General features: G+C 43.2%; 1 protein-coding gene across 2 annotated transcripts in view; it reads right to left on the reverse strand.

Moving 5' to 3' along the window:
- The window catches only part of LOC124719962 (poly [ADP-ribose] polymerase tankyrase-like), a 74669-nt gene extending 48734 nt beyond the window's left edge, over positions 1-25935 (reverse strand). Inside the window, exon 1 of one of the 2 annotated variants that reach the window (XM_047245176.1) lies at positions 25805-25935. The gene's annotated coding sequence lies outside the window, so the exon portion shown is untranslated. Of the gene's footprint in view, positions 1-7706; positions 7813-25804 lie in introns of those variants that run through there. The other variant, XM_047245177.1, reaches the window with a different exon arrangement.
- Between the last annotated feature and the right edge of the window lie 789 nt (positions 25936-26724).

The following is a 26724-nucleotide window of genomic DNA, read 5'->3' on the forward strand; positions in this document are numbered from 1 at the left end:
CGCAAAATATCGCTATATGACGTCATCCCCGCAAACTGCACTCACTTTAGATTCAAATACCAAGTTTAATTTCTGACGCTTCAAAGTAAGCACAGTAAGAAACTAACTACAGTAAGGTCCGCACTGTGGATCACCACACAAACTGGTAAGAGTTGACGCCATCGTTTCCTTTAGTCCTGTCTGAAGTATTTCGGTCGAGAAAAGCCACATTAATAAAGCTTTGCGTGAGTTTATAAAAACTGCACCGTCCATGATGTAATTAATATATTTTTGAAGCACCTACAATAAAGAGGCTACCAAGATGGTAGTAATTATCTTTTAGCCAAATTAGAGACCAACCGTCCATAGATATAATTTTCATGTTTTACGTCCGTCTAGGTGGTAATGATTATTTGCATATTTTTATGTAAATAAGTACAAAGAGGAAATAATTTGTACACGCAGTAAGTATAAGTAAATACGCAATACTAATTTCTGTAGGAGAAAAAGAAAGAGAAACAGCTGTTTGAAACTCCTAGATAAGGAGACAAAAATCCCTGACTTGCCGGTCGTCTTGTTTCCTTGGAGTTGGCAAAATTTACACGACAGAAGAAAGAAGGCATGGAAGGTCGGGGGCATATTTTGAGAAACAGTAAGGAGAACGACATTTGCTATCAGCAGATTTGCCCAAGTATTAAGCATTTTAATCGTAAATAAACTAGAGACGGAATTATTCGTGAGTGGTAACGAAAATTCATTGTATCAGCTGTGCAACTCAGAGACAAGCAAAGGTCCTGCAGTGCTTTATAGAGGACGTTACTTCACCTACTGCGGCATTTCGTAACTTGTAATCGCAGTTTTACGTACGGAAAGGAACGACGCTTCAGTGACACTGTAAGTGAACTAAGGGTAGGTAGGGCGTGAATTACAAGTTAATGAACAGCAACACTGACAGCTCACCATACACTAGGTATTTAAGCGTTAGAAAGCACTTGTGTATAAATTTCTGAGCATTATTTTGAAAGAAGAATAAAGCCATTGATGCAGTGGTTTTCCGTACTTGGCTCTCCACGTAACGAACTTCTACATCCAATTTTAGAATTCAAACACTTACACTCGACGTATTAACGATACCTGCGTCTTTGTATACGTCAGTTACACGCGGAACCGCATCGGTTACGTGTACGTACATAATTAACTTGTGTACCAGAGAGGAGTAATATGGGTTCAGTAGAAGTAGGCATGTTCTTGTTGTTGTGGTCTTCAGTCCTGAGACTGGTTTGATGCAGCTCTCCATGCTACTCTATCCTGTGAAAGCTTCTTCATCTCCCAGTACCTACTGCAACCTACATCCTTCTGAATCTGCTAAGTGTATTCATCTCTTGGTCTCCCTCTACGATTTTTACCCTCCACGCTGCCCTCCAATACTAAATTGGTGATCCCTTGATGCCTCAGAACATGTCCTACCAACCGATCCCTTCTTCTGGTCAAGTTGTGCCACAAACTTCTCTTCTCCCCAATCCTATTCAATACCTCCTCATTAGTTATGTGATCTACCCATCTAATCTTCAGCATTCTTCTGTAGCACCACATTTCGAAAGCTTCTATTCTCTTCTTGTCCAAACTATTTATCGTCCATGTTTCACTTCCATACATGGCTACACTCCATACGAATACTTTCAGAAATGACTTCCTGACACTTAAATCAATACTGGATGTTAACAAATTTCTCTTCTTCAGAAACGCTTTCCTTGCCATTGCCAGCCTACATTTTATATCCTCTCTACTTCGACCATCATCAGTTATTTTGCTCCCCAAATAGCAAAACTCCTTTACTACTATAAGTGTCTCATTTCCTAATCTAATTCCCTCAGCATCACCCGACTTAATTAGACTACATTCCATTATCCTTGTTTTGCTTTTGTTGATGTTCATCTTATATCCTCCTTTCAAGACACTGTCCAATCCATTCAACTGCTCTTCCAAGTCCTTTGCTGTCTGACAGAATTACAATGTCATCAGCGAACCTCAAAGTTTTTATTTCTTCTCCATGGATTTTAATACCTACTCCGAATTTTTCTTTTGTTTCCTTTACTGCTTGCTCAATATACAGATTGAACATCGGGGAGAGGCTGCAACCCTGTCTTACTCCCTTCCCAACCACTGCTTCCCTTTCATGTCCCTCGACTCTTATAACTGCCATCTGGTTTCTGTAGGCATATACTTATAATTTACGTACATTATCTTTCGCTGCTTACGGAAACATTCCCGACACTAAGGTACACAGTGTATGTACTGGGATTAAAGTCAGCACGTCAAGTGTAACCACGGGTGTTCAGAAAGTACCAGATTCTGTGAATTAAATATTACGCGCTGCAGTGGTTAATTGTAAGAGCACAGAAGTACTTTGATGATTAACATTTCGCGGGTGTTCCTGGAAGCACATTATGTGTACAGATATTATGTACGTTATTGAAATAATCCGTAAATGCAATGTTGTCAACCAGACTGACTAAGAATTTAAAGACTTCTTGGCCTTGTGTAAAATGAGCTAGGGGATCGAGATCATGAGTTGAGCTGCTCAGCACCGTACTGGTGTAGAAACTAAGGACGACGGGTAAAAGGCGAGACAAAGGGCTACCATGAACGATTCACTCGTTTCCAGAATTCACATTTTTCCGAAGTATTAAGTGTACGAATATGATTGCATGCCATTACGAATTCAGCGCCTTGCCAAAATGCCGACAAGGCAAGACTTTTCATGTGTTGGAACATGCGAGGTATTTGACCATATGTGGCAGCTGCAAAAAACCGTATAAGGGGGTGGGGGGGCTGAACGAGATTTTTGTACGCAGTCCACACAAGTCAACAGCACGCAAATGCCACGAACTCTGAACACCGCAGCAAAGTGTGTGGAAGACAGTGCGTCGGCGGTTACACTTCAAACCGTACCGTCTGGATCCCTTACAACAATTAAAAGCGGACTGTTACGGCCGGCGCCTTCAGATTTGCGCCACATTGCAGGGATCAATTGAGGATGGACATTTCGCCCCCACGCTGATATTCAGCGACAAAGCAACTAACACTTTTCTGAAAAAGTTTAGATCCGCAATGTGAGAGTGTGCCGTACTGAAAAGCCTCACCAAATTTCGGTGCATGTAGGAGATTCGCCGAGGGTTAATGTATCCTGTGCAGTGTGACTGGCGAAGCTGAATGGGCCGTTTCAATACTGTGAGACAACTGTGGCGGGTACATCTTACCTCGATATGTTGCACTTGTGGTTGTTTCGACTACTCATTCCTTCAGGGAGCATCGATGTTTGTTGCTACCTAAACGACGAAATTTGGCATCGCTGGATTGGCCGTAGGCGGTTAACGCAAGTACTGACCAGCTTGCAAAAGCACTTAACAATGGATGTTTGAAAATCTGAAACTGGTCACGGGTTTGTGTAGTTAAACTGTGTGTGTCGTAATTGCGGTTGTCTCCTATATTTAAGTCATAATGTTTATAATTCTAGTACAGCCCTGTTTCTCTTAATGTTTATTTTCGAAAATCTAGCGATTAAAATAGGGTTTCATTGCACTGTGGTTGACTCAAATGAACTTGAAATATTAGCAGAAGGCCACTCGATCACTGATTACACAAAGTAGAGGCCATACTGGATGTTACCGAGAACTCGCGTCACAGGTATGTATGCACGATGATCTTCAGAGCCATTTTGTTTCTTTTTAGACCACTCGGCCAATGGGCTTGCGAAAATTTGGAAGGGCGCGAAACACAGGAAAGTAACCGTGAGACGTGGTACAAAAAACAGACAAAAAAACCGTGGACGGGAGAGCGCGGTCTGTACTCGTCCTGAGAGTGGGGGCTGCCGCGGGGCGCCGTGCTCACGTGTCGGGGGCGTGCGCGGCTGGCCGGCCGGCTGCACAGACTGCAGACGCTGCGTGCGTCTCTCGCACACGCAAAGTTGCACAGGTGTGGACCTGCCTCCACACTAGGGACAAGCGGTGCCCAGCACTGAACCTGCCGATTCAAACTGTGCATCACCAAAACGGACATACAACACTCTTCGAAAGCTAACATGCGTGAAATACGTGCCACACAAAAATTGTTACTGTAACATTCCATTTCTTTGGCTCCGCTGAGTGACAACCATACTGTAACCTGACAACCTGTACCAGAACTCTGGCTAAGCAACGGACCACTTCTCCACAACACACTTTACAAATAATATAGCAGCCACGCGTTCTGTTGTATCCGTGTGACGTCACGCAGCACACCATTACGCAACGGGTCAATGTCGACGGCCGCTATCAGCAGCTGCGAGCTGCTCCAGTTTAGGCAGCCGCCTGTACTGGAAATACGGGTACTTGCAGAGCCTTGATGCTTTGAGAAAAGTGAAACACACGACGGAGGTCTGAGAAAACTGCAGATTTTTTTCACTGATTAACTACTAAATGGTTTATGACCACATGGGCCACCAAGGCGACAGCGAAATTTTCACGAACCGTTTTTTCTCCGTCTGAGACATTCAAGTACCGGGTGCTTGTAAGTAAAATGCAGCTACTGACCCAAGTCCACTGTGGTCTGAGTATGGTAAGGCAGCGAAATACTGTAGACATGCTAATGCGTTAACGCGAAACCAGTTGGCGCCGGAGGAAATCAATTCCAATACCAGGTCCGAATCTGTCACTGTGCAACACCTCGCGGAAGTCTCCGGTGCTCAGACTGAACAAGTTCTGCAAGTGGCGGCTAATAATATCGACATTCTGCCTCTCTCACTTGTTTGTCCCTTCCTGTCCACATTCCGTTCCCAATGCATTAGATATGGGAACATTTCTTTCCAGTGTAAATCGGTTCCCCAAGGGCGCATTAGCATACCAAGTTTCGCTGCGATACAGCAGTCACAGCCCACGATGGACCTCTGCGAGTGGCTCAACTTGAGACTAGAAGCACACACCGGTACAGCACGGTTCCTCCTGCACGCAGACTACCCTCAGCCACGTGTCAGGGCGACACCACGCCACCGTCTCCACGTTGCGTCACGTTTACTGCCGGCCCAAATATCCTGCGAGACACCACAGTGTGAAATTTTATGCAGCTATCACATTTTGCTGGTGGACAGAACACCCAATGAATTGAAAGCACCCGGAAACATCCTACACATTCCTAAGTCACGAGTGACCTTACTCCCTTATTATGGGATATGTGTGTGTGAGCTAAAGAGCTGATTCCACACAATCGCGATTAAATGGAGGCCTTCTTAGGAAACTGTTTTGGCTGCCGTTACTGTTCATCCGTGAATGCCACAGTTTTCTACAATTCAGAAAATCTTATCTCGCTACACACGATACGTTTTGAACAGCTCTTTAATACGGCGTGCATCAATTGCGTTGTATATTTTGTGATAGGCGAGTATAAATACGGAAACCACCACACACAGTTCCACGTCACGAAAGTGAAGGGCATTTAGAGCACCGATTCCGGGTTACTTATTACACATAAAATTCGCGCAACTTTTATCAAATCATCGTGTCCCTCGCGTGTGACGACAGTCACTTTTCCGTGACGTCACGCGTTCTTTGCTGGCAGTGGATGAGGGGAGCACACTGAACAGCCGTCGTGTTTATGTACCTGTTTGCCAAGGAAATTGTCAATTTTATGGTTTTGTTATTCAAATTTGCGTTTTACGACGATGTGCAGTCTAACTGACACATGGCATTTTTGAACTCTTCAAGACAGGTCGTCTTCAGTACTTTGTCATGCCGAAGTGTCTGTAAATGCGACGTCAGTGGCCACCGACAATTCCGAAACTGTGACTTACCATCAATAACGGGTAAGACTTCTGTAACAGTATCTGGCTAAACGAAATAACGTTTACTGTAGGTTTCTGTCAAACAATTAGCAAATGCCCCCACACATGTTATAATTTTGACGTGATTCAGCCCTCTGACGGAACAACAAATCTACCTCGATTCTCACAATTGTTGCACTGGAAATGGCACAAATTAAATCTAGGTTCTGCCGCCATTAGTGCCTGCACATAGAAATCTACACTGCACTTTAATCGTGTCATTTCAACGTCAAATGAAGCTGGTAAGTGACGGCGTCAGAATCACCGACATTCATTCCTCCCTCACATAATACACGACTGAAGCGCAGGCCGCACACAACACGGCGCGTCTCACAGATCGCTGACGCGTTGCTTTGTCGACACACCGGGCTCTCTCATCAGACAAATAGTAACACGAGAACAGCCCAACAAAGCGATGCAGCGTTGCAGAGCGCTAAAAAATTTCATCAGCAAATCACAAACGAGGAGACGTGACAGAGCGATAAAAAATACGAAATGTTTATTTCGTGAAGTACAAACATTACGATAAATTCTCAAGAATTCGCCAACTACTACGCAGATGGTCGCCTGTTTGTAATGAGGGTGTTGGGGAAAGCTACAGATTGCTCGTTGACCATAACCTTAATTCCAGAACATTGTGAAAATACGCAAATGAAGGCGAGTGCTGCGTCTCATCGCCACAAGCGTGTCGGCGTCACGCCACGAGTTGTGATTCGCGAACGGATTTCAGGATCCGCAACGCCCACGCAGGAAACAGCTTCCTACGTCTCATTACTTTGCAGACGAGTTTACGTGTGTAACATCTGACGTTAAGCATGTAAGCGAGATAAAGTTTACAAACGGTTTGAAATTGTTCTTAATGTGTGTTCGAAAGCAAGTGCTCATTCTGAAATACTGGGTAAACACAGTCTGCTTAATTTGCGCTGCTTTTTAAAGAAAAGCCCGTTTATCGCGCGTCTAAATTTTTGACACGTCATGTCTACTGATGTGTGGGCCGTACGACGATGTAATTTTTGCAGATACCCTACGGGGTGTGGGGATACTGTCTGTAAACTGCGTCGCGAATAGGTAGGTACTGATAAATTACAACGATACGTCTGATGCCCAAGTTGACTCCATGAACAGCGACAACGTGGCCGGAGTAGGGGGGTAGCGGAAAAATCTCTCCAGTTCTCGTAGTCTTGCGTGCAGTTTCTTGGAAGTCGGTAACGGCCCTCATTCTGAAATACTGTCCGACTAACGTCCGCGTATTTCGGCGCCCTTAGTCACGTTACCTCGCGACGCGCATGTTTCCAACTGCGGTACTCCTCTTACTGCGTGACAACCGCAATTTAAGATTATACCTCTGAATGAGTACATCTTGACAACATTTTAGATGTCTGAATTCGGCCACATTACGCGAAACATTAAAAAATAAATTTCTGCCACGCCTGCAAGCCGCTACACGCCTTGTCGCACTAAAACTCGCTTACTGCAAAGATCTGCGTTTGATGGTTTTCGTAAACTTGCGTCCTACGAACATAATCAAGAACGCGAGGTTTTCATTTTAAATGCCTGTTGTACGTGAATTCCGTGGAAATCTACACTGGCACATCGAAACACTAGCCGACTGAATGTGGCGTTATTTTCCATTCGTTCCACGTTATTCTCGCTCAAGTTTTCACAGACTGGAGCAATATCACAAGTAACGACCTATAAAGTACTGAACACTCAAGACGGTAATTTAACACACTGTTAGCCACCCCTTTGTTCGTAGCGGTCGTAATTTTTCAAATTAAGACAAGTATTCGACAAGAGCAGTAAGTGAGTTACGCGACAAAAACCACACAAAAGCGTGCAGGACATCCGCCGCTCCCATAAATTCCTGCCTTACCTTTCTGTGGTATTCCCGTGCAGACACAAGATACACAAGCTCTGTCTGGGTAGGCAGGACAACGTGGCACGCTGCTTTCCTCCAGGCTGCTGCGTCACAACTGGACCGCACAGACAGCCGGCTGCCCCCCCCCCCCCCCCCCACAGCGCTGACGTCACGGGGCGGCGTTGCCAGCTCGCGCGGCAGGCGAGGGAACGGCTGCAGCAGGGCGTCTACGTCTGTGTCGGCACTGCCGGACCGCCTGCGTCCCATCCACGCCACAGTCAGTTATCTCGAACCGCGCTATACAGCTGCCAACACACACACACACACCCTTTCGCCTGGCGCCCCAAAAACCGGATTTCCTAAACCGATTTCCCAGTACCGCTTTTGGTGAACGCAAAGATGGAACAAAGACGCTGCATTTTGGTCACGGGACGAGGAGAGGTGTGAACACAACATCTTCCGTCATCGTGCTGAGTGCCAGTGACTTACGCGCGAGTTTCGCGATTCGTATCGATCATTTCCTACTCCAGAAATGACGGACGAGTGTGACAAGTTGTCGTTAAAGAACGTTACAGGGATATCAATGCTGAGGTCATCGGTGCCTGGGCTCACGTACTACTTGCTCTAACTTAAAACAAGTTACACTGAGCACGACACACATTTACCCTCAACGTGTGGACCAACTGAAATCTTTCTGTGATTTCGTTGATACTCGATACGGGAAAGTTCTTGGTAGTATTAAAACTAGATGGTTGTCATTGTTGCCAGGAGTTACAAAAGTTATTGACATGTATGAACCTTTGAAATCTTGTTTTCTATCTCAGAATACATGTCCCACGTTGCTGAAACAAATTTTCGAGAACCGACAGTCACTTCTTTGGCTTCATTTCACACAATGCCCATTGAAAATGTTTTTTTAAATTCAATCCAAAAGTTGGAAATAACCACAGTTTCAGCTTGCTTCAAGAAATAATACCATTTTAATTAACTTGGAAAAGAAGGTACTTTCACTCAGTCAAAATACGAGCCTTTTACCAATTCTAAGACACTTTTGTGACTTGTTTGGAAAAGTAGAGTTCTCCACCTCAACCTCTGAAATCATCTCATTGGATAACACACACAAAAAAAAATACTGTTTCTTGGGCTGAACTTTTAAATTTTCTGATAATTCTTAAGGCAGTAGACTAATGTGCAACATTTCAGACGAGATACGATGCGTGAACATTGTATCCCAGAAATTTGAGGAATTGGAAAAAGCTAATTTGGAAACAGTTAAGAGACTGTGTGATATATTCCACACACTTAAAAGTACAGGTACTTCATGTAAAAATATAGACACGCTTGTGAATTTTGCTCCTGCTGTACTATACACAAATATTGTTGTGGAAAGAATATTTTCAACTGTGAAGTCCCTTTGGAGGGTGGAATGTGTAGTGCTAGAACCACTTCATTTCCCCCACACGAGTTGTGTGTCTCATATTAGAGGCCAAAAACGAACATAAAATTCTTTGTCAAGTACAGAGTAGAGGTGCTCTTATTCAGTAATTGTACTGTCTAATTATTGGATTTATAGTGAATTCTTGCAATGGGCCTTTGTCCTCAGAAGTTGACTGCCGAAAGTAGTTGCTCTCTGTCCCAGTGTACTTAAAAGCAGAATAAGCAAGCATTCTTCAAAACTATATAATGTATGGATGGTCAGTGTCTGCATCAAGTAAATCCTACCCCATATTTAGCAGATTGGGTTCCGCATTTGGAGGCTGCATTCGAGAGAGACGTACCATATGTCGAAGTTTAAGCACCATTTAATATTTTCGTGTGTTTTAATTCAGACAGAAATGTCGAGTGGCTCTTTACATACCACCTCATAGAGCCACTCTGCTTCCTAGTCAAGCTCCCTCAAATCATTCAGTTCTTATCTTCCCTTAATAGCGATCAATCTATAAAATTGTAATATGTTGTCTTGTGTATCCAGTACGAGGATATTTCATTCCTTAGCTCATACAACAGCCTGACAGGTTGTGGTTTTCTCGGCTATTTTTCCAGTACTTTAACGAATTTCAGCCACAATCTAAGTTTGTGTGTCTGGTGCCTGCTCAATGAAACGAAAACGAAAATAACCTCCGTTTGCCTGGTGGCTGTTGGTATTTGAAGTCAGGAACAGGTTTCATTCGTAACACCGACTTTGCCATTAAATCTGAATTTTGCGGAGAACAGGTAGCCTTCATAATGGCGAGACCCTTTTGCACAGGATTTCGGTCACCCCAGGGATCTTATGTCGATGCTGTGACATTGTTAGGGAGTACTAACATGTAAATTTTATTTTCTACAGATCTCTCTCAATTACTTCATTGTGGTTGATCAGCGTTGTTGCTTGCTTTATGAAAGTGTCGTCTTTGTTGTCTGTTTTGAATTTTGTGTGAAGTGTGTTTATGGTACTCCGGGAGCTTTTCGTCGTAATCCTTTTCATTGTGGAGTTTTTTAAATGTAATTAATGCTCGTGTGACGATAATTTTGCGCTGGGAATTGCGTGTGAAGCTCATTTTCATTCTATCAGGTTGCTTGTGATGAATGCTCTTGTTTAGCCAGTGTGATGAACTTGGTAAAAATTTAGCATGTTATTTAAGTGAATCTGTTTTAGATAGTGTTTTTTCTGTATAAGATTTTCATTTGCGTTATTCGAAAATAATTACGTGTAGTCGCTCCAAAAGCAGTACGAGGAGAAAAGAAAAAAGGTGGTGAGTAGACGAAATGCCTAGAAAAGAGACTTCGAAGGTACAGAGAAGTGTAGGGACATATTCTCCCCACTTTTAGCGACGAAAATGTGCAAAATGAAACAGTAGGTTCCTCCGATGCGAGGCAAATGAGTGAGCCAGACTTCAGTGGTGCAGCGGAGATGTTTAGATTTAGGATGTGCACAGCCTGTTCCACTCACAGCTAGCAGTGTTTCGGGTCGAGTGCACAATTTACTAAGTGTAAGTGCGGGCGAGGCTGAAGCAACGATAAGTGAACAGAGGGCAGCAGAGCATGTAGCTCTGAGCAGAACATGATTGGCCAATTTGGCCACGCTGATAAAAAGAATAAGCACACAGCGAAGAGTTAAAGGCAGACTGCAGACTTGCTGGCGTCAAAGGAGGAGCTGAACTGGGATTTAGTTGCCGAATATGGCACCTTAACGACTACAGTAGAATCACTGAGCTCAGAAATTGATGATGATATGGAAGAAACGTTCAGAACTTAAAATCAAGGACGACACTGCGCAATTTGAAGAAGCTAAGGCCATCGGTCTCTAGACTTACACACTACTTAAACTAATGTAAACTAACTTATGCTAAGAACAACACACACACACACACACACATGCCCGTGGGAGGATTCGAACCTCCGGCGGGAGGAGCCGCGCAATCCGTGACACGGCGCCTCAAACCTCGCGGCATTTGGAGAGGCAGGATACAGGTTAAGTGGGATAGAAGGAGAACAGAAAAGAGTGAGCGGGAAAGGCTGGTTGCCAGGTGGCTAGAACAGGAGCATGGGGGATGTGACTGATGGTGATCATAGGGAATTCTTTAATCTACTAAAACGAATGCCCATGTTCACTGGCAACATACAGGGTGGCGCACGAAATGTGTTACCATTTTGTTTTTGAATATGAACTTTGTCAATACGATCTGAAAGGAACATATACTACAATGAAGAGCCGCCGATGGAGATTTGTTCTAACTCAGCGCATACTGAATATGTCCGCCAGTTCGTTTCCGACCTTCCTTCAAACGAATACTGAAGTTAGTGATTACCTACGGCACATGTCTTCCGCAATTTCAGTGCAAGCTTGAAAAATAAGTTTTCTGAGCTTCATTAAATCAAGTGGACGTTTCGGGGAAATTTTTTCCTTTAGGTACCCCAAAAAGAAGAAAGTCACATGGATTGAGGTCTGGACTATGAGTTTTTACACGAGCATTTCGACGTACAGATCATTTCACTCAGGCTTCCAGCTCGCTTCAATGACGGACAAAATTGGCTCCCCAATGGCGGACATATTGAGCATGTGCTCAGTTAGAACAAATCTCCATGGACGGCTCCTCATTGTAGTATATGTTCCTTTCAGATTGTATTGACAATAAAGTTTATATTCAAAAACAAAATGGTAACACATTTCGTGCGCCACCCTGTATGTAAGCCAAGTACGGACATTATCGAGACACTTTGGAGGGAATAAACAGCAGGAGTTTTGGAACTGGAAAGTACAGTTAAGGAAACGCCCGATGTTGCAAATACAGTACATGCACAGAAGCCTTAGGCAAATCATAACAAATAGCTACAGGCAATCCACTTACACTGGAATCATTAAAATTTTATAGGAATCCACAGTACTTGCGAGCTGAAATTAGAAACAGCATTCGGTAATTTTGAAAGAGAAAATGGGAGCTCAACTTGGAATCGACCGAAGTACAAGTAGGCACAACTGTGGATGAATAGGCCGGATCGAAAAAGTGCAGAAGAAATCTGCAGCAGAAACCCTGCGTCTGTGATGTAACGAAAACTAAGATGCACTGCGATGAAAAAAGAAAAGAAAATGAGAACGAGAACTGCCCGAAACTACGGAAGACGCTGTGATAATACGATGCTAAACAGCATCTTCTACATTTGCATCTACATCTACATCCTCTGCAAACGACCGCGGCAGAGAGTAGGTCCCACAGTACCAGTTGTCAGGGTTTGTTCCTGTTACATTCACGTATGGAGCGCGGGAAGAATGACTGAATGCCTCTGTACGCTTAGTACTTACTGTAATCTTATCCTCACGATCCCTATGTGAGCGGTACGTAGAGGGTTGTAAGTATATTTCTAGCATTACCATCTAAAGGCAGTTCTTGAAACTTTGTTAATAGACTTTCTCAGGATAGTTTGGGCCTGTCTGAGTCTGGAAGTTCAGTTACTTGCGTACTTCCGTTACACTCCTACGGGTCAAACAAATCCATGACAATTCGTGCTACCCTTCTCTGTATGCGTTCAGTATCCCTAGTTAGTCGTATCTGGTGCGGGTCCCACACACTTGAGCAATATTCTAGAACCGGTGGTACGAGTGGTTTGTAAGCAAAGTCCTTTGTAGGCTGACCGCTCTCCACCAGTAAACTGCAGTCTGTCACCTGCTTTACCTACAACTAAGCGTATGTCTTCATTCCTTCTCATACCAGGTACTTTTTATGTGTCGGCCAACTCCAACAGTGACTCCATGATATAGTCTTAGAATATTACTTTTTAGTTTTCTGGAGGCACAGTTTTACATTTATGAACATATAAATCAAGTTGCCGTTTTTTCACCGCTCTGAATTCTTATCAAGATCTGACTGAATATTTATGCAGCTTCTTGCAGACAGTACATTACAGATAACTGGATCATCTGAAAAACTCTGAGGTTACCATTATTATTAATACACTACTGGCCATTAAAAATGCTACACCACGAAGATGACGTGCTACAGACGCGAAATTTAACCGACAGGAAGATGCTGTAATATGCAAACGATTAGCTTTTCAGAGCATTCACACAAGGTTGGCGCCGGTGGCGACACCTACAACGTGCTGACATGAGGAAAGTTTCCAACCGATTTCTCATACACAAACAGCAGTTGACCGGCGTTGCCTGGTGAAATGTTGTTCTGATGCCTCGTGTTAGGAAGAGAAATGCGTACCATCACGTTTCCGACTATGATAAAGGTCGGATTGTAGTCTATCGCGATTGCGGTTTATCGTATCGCGACATTGCTGCTCGCGTTGGTCGAGATCCAAAGACTGTTAGCAGAAAATGGAGTCGGTGGGTTCAGGAGGGTAATACGGAACGCCGTGCTGGATCCCAACGGCCTCGTATCACTAGCAGTCGAGATGACAGGCATCTTATCCGCACGGCTGTAACGGATCGTGTAGCCACGTCTCGATCCCTCAGTCAACAGATGGGGACGTCTGCAAGACAACAACCATCTGCACGAACAGTTCAACGACGTTTGCAGCAGCATGGACTATGAGCTCTAAGACAATGGCTGCGGTTACCCTTGATGCTGCATCACAGACAGGAGCGCCTGCGATGGTGTACTCGACGACGTACCTGGGTGCACGAATGGCAAAACATTTTTTCGGATGAATCCAGGTTCTGTTTAAAGCATCATGATGGTCGCATCCGTGTTTGGCGACATCGCGGTGAACGCACATTGGAAGCGTGTATTCGTCATCACCATACTGGCGTATCACACCGCGTGATGGTATGGTGCGCCATCGGTTACACGTTTCGGTCACCACGTGTTCGCATTGACGGCACTTTGAACAGTAGACGTTAAATTTCAGATGTGTTATGACCCGTGGCTCTACCTTTCATTCGATCCCTGTGAAACCCTACATTTCAGCATGATACTGCACTACCGCATGTTCCAGGTCCTGTACGGGCCTTTCTGCTTACAGAAAATGCTCGACTGCTGCACTGGTCAACACATTCTCCAGATCTCTCACCAATTCAAAACGTCTGGTCAGTGGTGGCCGAGCAACTGGCTCGTCACAATACGCCATTCACTACTCTTGATGGACTGTGGTATCGTGTTGAAGCTGCATGGGCAGCTGTACCTGTACACGCCATCCAAACACTGTTTGACGCAATGCCCAGGCGTATCAAGGCCGTTATTACGGCCAGAGGTGGTTGTTCCGGGTACTGATTTCTCAGAATCTATGCACCCCAATTGCGTGAAAATATAACCACATATCAGTTCTAGTATAATATATGTGTCCAATGAATAACCGTTTATCATCTGCATTTCTTCTTGGTGTAGCAATTTTAATGGCCAGTAGTGTATTTCGTCTTCCGTAGCGCTGTGGTGTGATCTCGGAGCTGTGTTAAGGGCAACTTACAGTTCACAGGAGTTTCTGCAAACGTGACGTTATTTTGACGCCATAAGTATTGCATTCATGTGGACCGGGCTGTGGATAAGGGAGAGATGTTGGCAAGAATTAGCTCCGAAACTTACTGAAAAAGTTGTGCCAACTGCTTTTGCTAATACACCTTCATCAACACCAAAAGTGAGACCACTTGCTGATTTACAAGCAAAAAGAATCTTAAGCCAGCCAGCACATATTGCAATAACCTGCTCATTCAAGCTTCTCAAGAAAATAAACTTATTTTTAAAACATCTGAAAACTGATGTGTGGAGTTGGTCCGTAGTCAGAAAAAAAAGGGAGGGGCAGTCATTCTAACAAGTGAGGTAAACGATCAGCTCACTTACCTTGTGTCCAGTAAGTAAAGCCTTTTCGAAACCTCAACATAGCTAGCATCTCTCGAAAACACGCCACTATCTGTAGCATTTTGTGTAATAAAATCAAGAAAAGCGTAATATAGGTGGTTGAAGAGAGCCTTTAATGGGAGATTTTTGTCTGGGAAAGAAGTGGCCTAGAAAAACTAGCCCGTAAATTGTCTTTTGTACACTTCACATATGGCTAAATTTTATGTATAGCTGAGACTACGCTACCTTTTTATTCTGTGGCAAATGTGTCGTTCAGTTCTATGCTTTTTATTTTGAATGGCAATTTGCTTTTCCAGATGATCAACGTGTGAATATTTATTCACATTTGCGAGTTTCACACTTAATATGTAGATTTGTAAATTATTGACAATGACAACCCAGACCTGAGACGCACGCCTCCAGAGAAAGGGAACTACTGTATGTACACAATGTCTAATATCTAAGAACTAACTGCAATTAACTTAATAAAGAAGTCCCAGAACCTTTACAAACGTGAAGGTGAGATGGTAGGACGCGAGTCACCTCCGTAGCTACCCTCTGCTTTGTAACTCAACGCTTACAACCGCTGCCTCACAATCAACCGCTGGAAGATCAGCCCCCGCACCGTAAACTGACTGTAATGAAGGCTTTAGCAGCCGATACGTCCTTATATGACGTCTGATAACACATCAGAAAGAAAGTGTCGTGTTTTAAAAAATCTTCCATGTAGAGTTGCCTTGAAACGGTGCTGTTTCATAATACGGAATTTAGGACCTCCTATCCAGTAGCAGCCATGACAAATGATTACGTTTTTTTATGGATAAATAATTATAACAGTCAGGTGCAAATGTCTTCAACTCACGGGGTAACAGTGTGATAAGTTTCTTTTTTTAACCATTCTTGACGGCCCACATAAAGTCTTGTCTTCCGCCATTTCCTTTGTTTGTCTTCACAGGAACACAGGCGACCAAGCGAGCAGAACCGTTCTTCCAGCTCCAAGTACTGGAGACGCTGTCCAATGCTCTGTACTGCATGCCTGGACTGCACACTTGCGAAGGGCGTTTCACTTTTCCAATACCTATGTACCCTAAAATGTATCACAGAGTTTCGTGGTGTGCAACTTAATAAATAATGACTCCGAAATGCACCACTTACGCTTCGCGGAAACTGAATATAACCTGGCGTCTACTGCGACTGCTGTTTCCCACCAAACACAAAACGACACAACTGAAGTCATGAGAAAAGTTACTGACTTCTAAATGACGGGAAAATTCTCCGTACAACTTTGTATGCATTACGTAGCTAAAAATGAAATTTCCATCCCGATGACAAATTTATTACTGTCTTCATTTGCATACTGACGAGTGAACCATCATTTCAATTCTGAGTTCCGTATAACACTTTACAGGTTTGCATCAGAAGATCACGTGATCAGAAACACCTAAAGAGTGAATAGTAAAGATATTGTTTTCCGACGCAGACTGAATGCACATTTAACACCACATGACTAATCTTGCTGCACGAATTTCGTGAAAGGAAATACGGACCAGTACTGTACGAGATGTGTCCACACTAGGAATAAGAAAATACCGCACCCATCATATTTGACCGACGAAGAAAATGCCGGATAAACCACTCACCAAAATGCAGTATGCGTAAAATACGCATAGTAAGAAGGACTATTTAGTTTGTTTCCATCACAGCACATTCATACACTTCACCAAATCACAAACTGCCCTTTCAGTCTCAGCTGCAGAAAAGTGTCAGCACACCCCGCCTTCCAAGCAACAATGTGGGAGGGAAACAAACGTCAGTGTTGTGTTCTGCCTCCGCACTGGGAGTAGAGAGAGTCCCGTGAAGCTACGGCACAGGTCAAAGCCAGTGTGTGGCGTCGCTAGGACACTCGGTGGGGAGTCTTGTTTTACGGTACGTGGTTGTGCCCTAGCAGTTTAAGATTTTAATTTGGAAGGCATGATATATACGGCAAAGTGCGTTGAATGTATTGCAAATCTGGACATCGGAATATACTCCGTCGATCACATTAAACTTCATGTAAACATTACACTATGCACTCTTCCGCGTTTGCTGGAACCTCTTTGGATTTAGTTTCAGGTGGAGCAGATGCCAAGCGGTCACAAGTGCAATCAAGTACGATGATGAGGGTTCGTTTTATGCTGTGCGTATCGACTTGTGCTGTAATACGGGACAACAGCTTTACCGGCGCGTTTAGCTCTGACAGCGCTGGCCGGGCAAGTGGTCCAGCTAACGTGCACTGGTGTGAGCAGTGGCAGTTCAGACGTAAACAGAGACGAGCAGAGGACAACACAGCTTTGGATGTGAATTTTTAAACAGAAGGAAATAATATATGGCAAAACTCAGGCGATTTTCTCTTTACGTGACCGGACGGAAAATATAACGTGCCATCGTTATTAGCGAACATAGTATTTTAATTAAAAGCAGGAGTGATGAAAATTCGTGACTAACGAGGGTAATTTTTCTACTTGAGCTGTGTGTGGCGTGAAAGCGCACTGTAGTAGCGCAATGTAGTAAAATACTAAGCCACTGAAGGTATCGGAGTCAGCTGTCTGGTAATCTCTGAACTCCTTCCACATCGGACACCGCTGAATACACTTCAGTACAACTACGTTGATAACGAGTCATCAGAGACAGAACCCCAAGCCACAAAAATGTCCACATTTCCTCCTCCTCTTTCGTGACGTGCTGTTCTGCAGTTCGCCATCGTATGGCAGTGCCGTGTCACAAAGCTTCGCGCATTAGTTGCAGTTCGTTTGACATCGTAATGTCTTGTTATTTCTCGCGACAAATACCCTAACTTGGCTCCATATCAATTCTGTCGGGTTCAGACTGCAGTGTTACGACCACAACTCTAAATATAATTCATTTGTACAGCGTGCTCGACGCCATCAAAATTGTCTTCCATCTTTCTGCGACATTTATCACTCTGACTCATGTGAGACCACATCTGTCCTACAAAACAATGGGCATATTCAAACAGTACTTTTTAATTTTTCTCCAAAAAATTTAATCACGTAATGTTTTATCTTCAACCATCTTTTGCAATCTTTTATAATATATCTGTAATTAAGAACGTATACTTGCGATGAAAACCAGAAATTTTCGTGTGATATGTAATTGTAAACTACAAGATGTGCATTTTTCTTAAAATTGGTGATGCACAAGTTAATTGCCATATATGACTCAAAACCGTATCAACCAAAACCACTAAAAATAAACGCAAAATATATATATTTAAAACAGCAGATAAAAATTCTGCTTCATGCCTTCCTAAGAGAGAGTCTCCATTACTCCCAAGCTAATTATGTAAGTGTAGACCAGATATGGCTCAAATTCAAAGATACAGTATCGACAGCAATAAATTCATACCATCTAAGTTAATAAGAGACGGGACTGATCCATCACGGTACACAAAACACATCAGAACACTGTTGCAGAAGCAACGAAAAAAGCAAGCCAAAATCAGAAGAACGCAGAAGCCCCAAAACTGGCTAAGTTTCACGGAAGCTCGAAATTTAGTGCGGACGTCTATGCGAGATGCTTTTAATAGTTTCCACAATGAAATATTGTCTCAAAATATGGTAGAAAACCCAAAGAGAATATGGTCGTATGTAAAGTACACCAGTGGCAAAAAACAGTCAACACCGCGATAGCGATGGAGAAGTTACCGATGATGGTGCCTCTGAAAAACCACAGCAGCTGTTAGCAAGAGTGACAAAAGTAGGTAGCTTAGGTGTTGCGATACAACTCAAATCACTTAAGAAAGGCAATTCTTCCGGTCCAGATGATATACCAATCAGGTTCCTTTCAGAGTATGCAGATGCAATACCGCCTTTCTTGGCAATCACATACAACCCTTCACTTGGCGAAAGGTCTGTTCCTGAAGACTGGAAAGCAGCACAGGTCACACCAATACTCAAGGAAGGAAATAGGAGTAACCCACTTAATTACAGACCCACATCACTGACCTCAATTTGCAGGATGATTCTGGAGCACATACTGTACTTTAACATTATAAATCACCTTGAAGAAAATGACTTATTGATACATAATCAACACGGATTCAGAAAATATCGTTCTTGTGCAACACAGCTAGCTATTTATTCCCATGTAGTAATGAGTGCTGTCCACAAGGGATCTCAGATCGATTCGATATTCCTAGATTTCCATAAGGTTTTCGATACCGTTCCTCACAAGCGACTATTAATCAAATTGCGTGCATATGGAGTATCGTCTCAGTTGTGTGACTGGATTCGTGATTTCCTCTCAGAGAGGGGTCACAGTTCTTACTGATAGACGGTAAATCATCGACTAGAACAGAAGTGATATCAGCCGTTCCGCAAGGTAGTGTCACAGGCCCTCTGCTGTTCCTGATTTACCTAAATGATCTAGGAGATATCTGGGCAGCCCCCTTAGATTGTTTGCAGATGACGCTGTAATTTACAGTCTAGTAAAGTCATCAGACGATCAATGCCAACTACAAAATGACCTAGAGAGAATTTCTGTATGGTGCGAAAAGTGGCAGTTGGTACTGACAAGGGAACCTCTCCATCGCACCCCCCTCAGATTTAGTTATAAGTTGGCACAGTGGATAGGCCTTGAAAAACTGAACACAGATCAATTGAGAAAACAGGAAGAAGTTGTGTGGAACTGTGAAAAAATAAGCAAAATATACAAACTGAGTAGTTCATGGGAAGATATGCAACATCAAGGACGCAAGGAACGCAGGAGCGCCGTGGTCTCGTGGTAACGTGGGCAGCTGCGGAATGAAACTTCCCTGGTTCAAATCTTCCGTCGAGTGAAAAATTTTAACTTTTTATTTTCGGTTTATGTGACAAACTCTTATATTTTCATCACTTTTTTGGGAGTGGTTATCACATCCACAAGAAAACCTAAATCGGGCAAGGTAGAAGAATTTTTACCCATTCGCCAAGAGTACAAGTTAGGTGGGTCGAAAACATATTCCTGTCATGTGACGCACATGCCGTCACCAGTGTCGTATAGAATATATCAGATGTGTTTTCCTGTGGAGGAATCGGTTGACCTATGACCTTGCGATCAAATGTTTTCGGTTCCCATTGGAGAGGCACGTCCTTTCGTCTACTAATCGCACGGTTTTGCGATGCGGTCGCAAAACACAGACACTAAACTCATTACAGTGAACAGAGATGTCAATGAACGAACGGACAGATAATAACTATGCAAAAATAAAGAAAGTAACATTTTCACTCGAGAGAAGACTTGAACCAAGGACCTCTCGTTCAGCAGCTGCTCACGCTACCACGGGACCACAGCGCTCCTGAGCTCATGTTCTCCATGATGTTTCCTATGTGGTCCATGGACTACTCAGTTTGTACATTTTGCTTATTTTTTCACAGTTCCACACAACTTCTTCCTGTTTTCTCGATCTGTGTTCAGTTTATCAAGGCCTATCCACTGTGCCAACTTATAACTAAATCTGAGGGGGGTGCGATGGGGAGGTTCCCTTGTAAGCAAAGAAAAGTGCGAGGTCATCCACATGGGTACTAAAAGAAATCCGAGTAATTTTGGGTATACGATAAATCGCACAAATCTTAGGGCTGTCAATTCGACTAAATACCTAGGAATTACAATTACGAGCAACTTAAATTGGAAAGATCACACAGATAATATTGTGGGGAAGGCGAAACAAAGACTGCGCTTTGTTGGCAGAACACTAAAGAGAAAGCCTACATCACCCTTGTCCATCCTCTGCTGGAATATTGCTGCGCGGTATGGGATCCTTACCAGGTAGGATTGACGGAGGACATCGAAAAAGTTGAAGAAAGGGCAGCCCATTTCGTGTTATCGCGAAACAGGGGTGAGAGTGTAACTGATATGATACGCGAGTTGGGCTGAGATACACTGAATCAAAGGCAGTCTTGATTGAGGAGATATCTATTTACGAAATTTCAATCTCCAACTTTCTCTCCCGAATGTGTAAATATTTTGTCGACACCCAACTACGTAGGAAGAAATGATCATGATATTAAAATAAGAGAAATCAGAGCTCGAACGGAAAGATATAGGTGTTCCTTTTTCCCACGCGCCATTCGAGAGTGGAATGGTATAGTATTAGTATGAAAATGGTTCGATAAACCCTCTGCCAGGCACTTAAGTGTGAATTGCAGAGTAACCATATAGATGTATATGCACATGTGATGAGTTTCATATTTAAATGCTTTAGGTATTCAAACCGAACAAAGAAAATTTCGCACCACGTGGAGTGTAGAGCCACCGCCCGCCAGCACACACGATGGTCAGTCTACGACCCTGTCTATCACGCCACGCATGTAGTTAACACCTCCCTTATTTCTGATACATGGTCCTACTCGAAAAAAAGTCAAAAGCTGATTTTTGTCTGTAATCTTGTGAAGAACATTAACTCCTTGTTTCTCGCCATTAACGGTGTTCCACGTGCGTGTTTCACTACGAAGCAGGAAGCAGTGTCGTCCATTTTCGCGGTACGTATGAACAGCGAGACAATCAGAGCACACGTACTGGTTACAGAGACTGTGACTGTACACAATTTAAGATAAAAGTTACGTAGGTAAAGTACGATTAAGATAGACGTTGATGGCTGTTAATACGTCAGAATGTCTGAAAGGTTCTTCCACACTGACATAGTAATAAGCTATCGAACACTTAAGTTGGACCTACTTCCGAGAGCGGAGCACCACCAGTTTAGGAGAGCTACGGCTGCAGACCTGTCATCGCGCTTGCGTTTGTTTACATCTGGTTTGCTCTTATGATGAAGTACATGCTAGATACGAACCCCGTACCCCACCCTTTATTTCGCATTAACGTTCATTGTCCTACCCGTCTCACAGCCATACCACCTTACTCCACACCATCCTAGACTTCTCGCTGTGCTACGGAGTACTGAAATCTTGTTCCCAACAAATAAGTAGGGGTCTCAGCCAGATATGTATTTTTCCTCATAGACTGAAATACTCTGTTGTTCAAAAACTGCGTAAAAGTGAGGGGTCGACAGAAGCGTCCGATCCCACGCGTCGGCTTTGACCCGTGACGTAAGGGTGTTGTGTGTCACGTCACGACGGCGCGGAGTTTGGTTTGTGAGTGTGGCATATTTGTAGATGTCGTCGTGTTGTGGTTTGTTGTGCTCTCTGGTGGTATGTTCAGGGTTTTCGTTCGTGTGGTGTAATGGGCTCAGTTTGCTTTTGTTCATTATCCAGAATTGTTAGTGTGTCAGCTGTGTTTGTAGTGGAATTCGTTTCAGTGAGTTAAAGATTTTGTGTGAAGGTTAATTTAGTGTTCGCTGTACATCGTATGGTAATTTTAGTAAAATTAATCGGTTGTTTTTGTTCAGGAATGGATATGACGGACAAAATTAACAGTGCGCAGGTCAAGGGAGGTGTTCGATCCCAATGTGTGGCTGTGTATGTTGGTATTGGTATCGGGAGATGTTCTTGAGCTATATAGGCCAAGGAAAGGGTTTGATCCTAATTTATGGGATCGGGAGCTGCTGTTGAGCTATATAGGTCAAGGGAAGTGTCCGATTCCAGATCATATTGTGTTTAGTGGTATTTGGGGAGTTTTGTGATGTCTGTTTTTTTCGTCGTTTTGTGTTTTGTATGGGGGTGGGCGTCCAAATTAGTTTATATTTAGTTTGCCCCCACCCAAGAACACCCCATTTCCCGCACTTGTCCCGTTAGTGTCATTGGGCTTTTTGTGGAAAGTGTGTGTGTTGGTTTTTCGATGTATTTTCGCCCTCATAATGTGTACGTAACGACTTTATATGCGCCATATTGGAATCGTGGTTTACGGTCGTTTCCGCCATATTTGGGACGTCAAAGCAGATGGGCGGGATCGGACGCTTCCGTATTTCCAAAATGGGGATAGGTCTGATGCTAACAACTACCAGCCAGTCTCACTTCTGATAGCTTTATTCAAAAGTCTTGAAAAAGTAATGTATTCAGGAGTAGCATCACGTACCTGTAAAAATGAAGTACTAACAAAATGTCAGTTTGGTTTTTCAGAAAGGCTTTTCAAGAGAAAATGCTATAAATATGCTTTCACTGATCAAATATTAAATGCACTGAATAACCACACATCACCCATTAGGATATTTTGTCACCTCTCAAAGGCTTTTGATGGTGTGAATCACGAATTTCTTCTGCACAAGCTTAAGTATTGTGGCATGAGTGGGACAGTCCACAAATGGTTTAATTCATATTTAACTGGAAGAAAGAAGGCTGAAATTAACAGTACAAAGAGTCTACGAAAACCAGCAGAGTCCTTTAACTGGGGAGCTATCAAGAACGGTGTCCCACAGAGTTCAGTCTGTTTCCTTATTGGTCTTAATATACATTAATGATTCGCCACTCTATATTCATGAAGATAGGAAGCTAGTTCTTTTTGCTAATGATACACGTACAGTAATCACACCCAAGGAAATTGTAAATAATGTCTTTCACAAAATTACTAAGTGTTTCTCTGCAAGTGGACACTCATTAAATTTTAAGAAAAAGCAGTGTATGCAATTCTGTGCAGTAAATTGCAAATACGGAAGCGTCCAATCCCGCCCGTCTGCTTTGACCCATGACGTCACAAATATGGCGGAAACAAAAACACACACACACTTTCCACAAGAAGCCTAATGACACTAACGGCACAAGCGCGGGAAATGGGGTGTTTTGGGTGGGGGGGTGGGGCAAACTAAATATAAACAAATTTAGACGCCTTGCGTAGCTACTACGTGTAAGTGAAGACAGCCATGCATGAATACCCACCCACCTCCCCAGGGGTCGTAACCCCTGCAACCCATAGAAGATAAAGATGCTTCAGTAGCTGATTAGTGTTTTTTGTATTTTTTAAAAAAATTCACGGGATAGAACGAACAGATCAGAAAAATAAACAAAATAAGATAAAACAGAACTGGAGACAGTCACACTTAAACCAAACTCCGCGCCGTCATGACGTCACACACGACAACACCCTTACGTCACGGGTCAAAGCCGACGCGTGGGATCGGACGCTTATGTCGACCCTCCTGAATGACAGCTCCTACTGAACAGATGAATCTTTAGACATGAAGTATTAACTATAAAAATATTTACTATTTTGTGTAAAGAAAGCTGATGTTCAAGTGACACATCCCACATCATTACGAAATGTATTAATACTCTAGGCAACAAGGATCAATTTATGTATCTATGGATGCAGACCAATTTGTCAACACAACCCATATTTCAGGGAGGTGGCTATCGTATCAGCCCCTCTTTGTGGAAGTTTGTCTACAACCACCTGCATTGCTATTTTTCATTTACATACACAAAAGACGATGAAATTACTCGTAACGTATTAATGATAAGAGATCCGCTTGCTGTGATATAAACTGTATTCCTTCCTCTACGCAATAGCAACACACTTTATACTGTAAGCACCTACAGATGTAACAATGCGTTCTTCTTAAAGCCGCAACAGGTCAATAATTCTTTATTTGTCCTAATAAAGTATTACTCAGCAGTACCCGTTTGGTTTGACAAGAACATGTATGTGAAACTTCAGTTTCTCCCAGCTTATTTTTTGATGGAACAGTCCACAGGTGAACTGCCTGTTCGTAGTGTCCAGCGTGCACGCTATGAACCGAGAGTACAGCTATGGACTGTTCCATCAAGAATATATATAATAGTTGAGTTCTGCAGCGAGATTTGTAGCTGATACTCTGTATCTTGATATCGTTCTGAGCAATGACAAACACTTGTCAGAAAGGATTCTTAGGATGGCTGGTTTTACCGCCAAAGTGTTTCAGTACTGGTCCTTTACGTGGGATACTGCTTCACTCGTCCAGATATCCCCTTAGCAGAAAACCGAGTACTCTTCTGGTAAGTCTACTGCACAGTCACTGCCTGGAGATGCACGATTATTAATAGAAGTGAAGACTAAGTCCCTAACGCCGGGAATTTTGACAACTTTTCCAGCAAGAGGATCAATTTTAGACAAACGAAAGAATTCATTAATTTCTGCACTTACACATATAGTCTTACTGACTACCCAACAGACTACCTTGTCACCAAAAACATTTCTCTAGAAAAGTGAAGATATCGAAATTCAATGGAACAGCGTTCTGTATTAAGAAACATTTACGTGACCTAACGTGCTGACGATTGCTAGTGCAGGACTGGGGGAAAGAAGCTAACAGATTAGTTGTACTAAATTCGGCAGTTTTCCTGGAGCTGACTGCTTGGGGAAATACCGGATTCAAAGCTCCACTATCTAACTGTCAAAATGCGTCTAGCTTGGTTTCATTTCAAACCATTAGCAATAGGATCAGACTGTCCCTAGGTTTACGCACTATCCTGACGTAAAGTAATTGTTTAGTTCCTCAATAGTCTAAGTTGCCATAGCATCTTATTTACTTGCAGAAGCAGTGTTCCGTCATTCTGTTCTGTTATTCCTAACACGCACAATAATTCTTTAATGGATCACATGTGTACAAATACGAACCTGTATTTCGGGGAAAAAAATTCAACAAAATGGCGCGAATACGAGTACAAATCTCGTCCGAGCCTATGCTTTTCACTCATGCCTAAAGTCCGTAGAACAGCAGAATTAATAGGAACGTCGGTAGGACTTCAAAATAACAAGATTTGTAATACGAAATTCGTTAGTATTTTGAGAGCGTAATAACCGAACGCGATTTGCTTTATAAGCGATAGTCTCCATAGTGAACCTAAATGAGACCTTACAGCTACCGTGACTTTGGAAAAACAAACCAAATGAAAACAAAGAAAATAATTCAACACTACAGGAACGCATGAAAACAGTCGTCCTTACCTTATTAAGGGTGTGGGTGTAGCAGAAGAAATTCTCGGCGCAGAAACAGCAGCACGAAATCCCAACGCAGAACGTCGCACTGGACACGACTCGCTACAGATGCGACAGACGCCTGAAGCGGCAGGGCTGTGGCACGCAGTCAGTGCTGCCAACGGCTGCGAGGCCGGCAGGTACCAACTGCAGTCTGCTACGGGGGCTCACAGGGGGCAACGCTTCCAGAGGCCCCGCGCAGAACATGCGAATGTAATACGAAGACTGTCGTCCTAATTTTGTTATTGCGGACAAGCTGAAAAAAATAAAGTAACATGTTTGTGAAAGTACTTTTAGAGCTATGTAATCCAATTCTACACTCACTGTGACACTGCTGTGGCCACTGGAGTACCTCTCAGAAAATTATGCCCACACCGGAGTCCAGGGAACCAGGGTTATTGTGATACCGACGCGCTACAGTACTGTTTATTGTCAACACGTGGCTGTTGCCCATGCATATATTCAGTTCATTGCTTCGTAGCCCCTGTTCGCGCCATTTCTACTCATTGCTGTGGATAACAATGAAGCATTACATCCCACCCGTCAGCAGGTTGTTTCCCACAGAATGATTGTTTTATCGTCGTCAGGTGAAACATATGCCTGCCGTACTTTCCCACTTCACGTGTTGTGTGTGCACTGTGTGTCAAGATACAGTGTTTTTCCCTGTCCTGTGGAGTTCAAAGAGCCAAAAGGGAAACCTTTCATGAAAAGATACGATTCATGTATTCAAAATATCAAGAAAGAGCTACAACTGAACAGTTTTTGAACTCACAAAAAGGCACTCCCGGAAAATTTCTCCTACCAACAACGTCAGACAGTGAGACTTAAGCGTGCTTAAAAGGCCATGCCCCTAACAGCAGCCTCTCATCGTGTGGTGCTTCAGATGCAAG

Source organism: Schistocerca piceifrons, chromosome 11 (assembly GCF_021461385.2).
Source record: "Schistocerca piceifrons isolate TAMUIC-IGC-003096 chromosome 11, iqSchPice1.1, whole genome shotgun sequence".
Lineage (NCBI taxonomy): Eukaryota > Metazoa > Arthropoda > Insecta > Orthoptera > Acrididae > Schistocerca > Schistocerca piceifrons.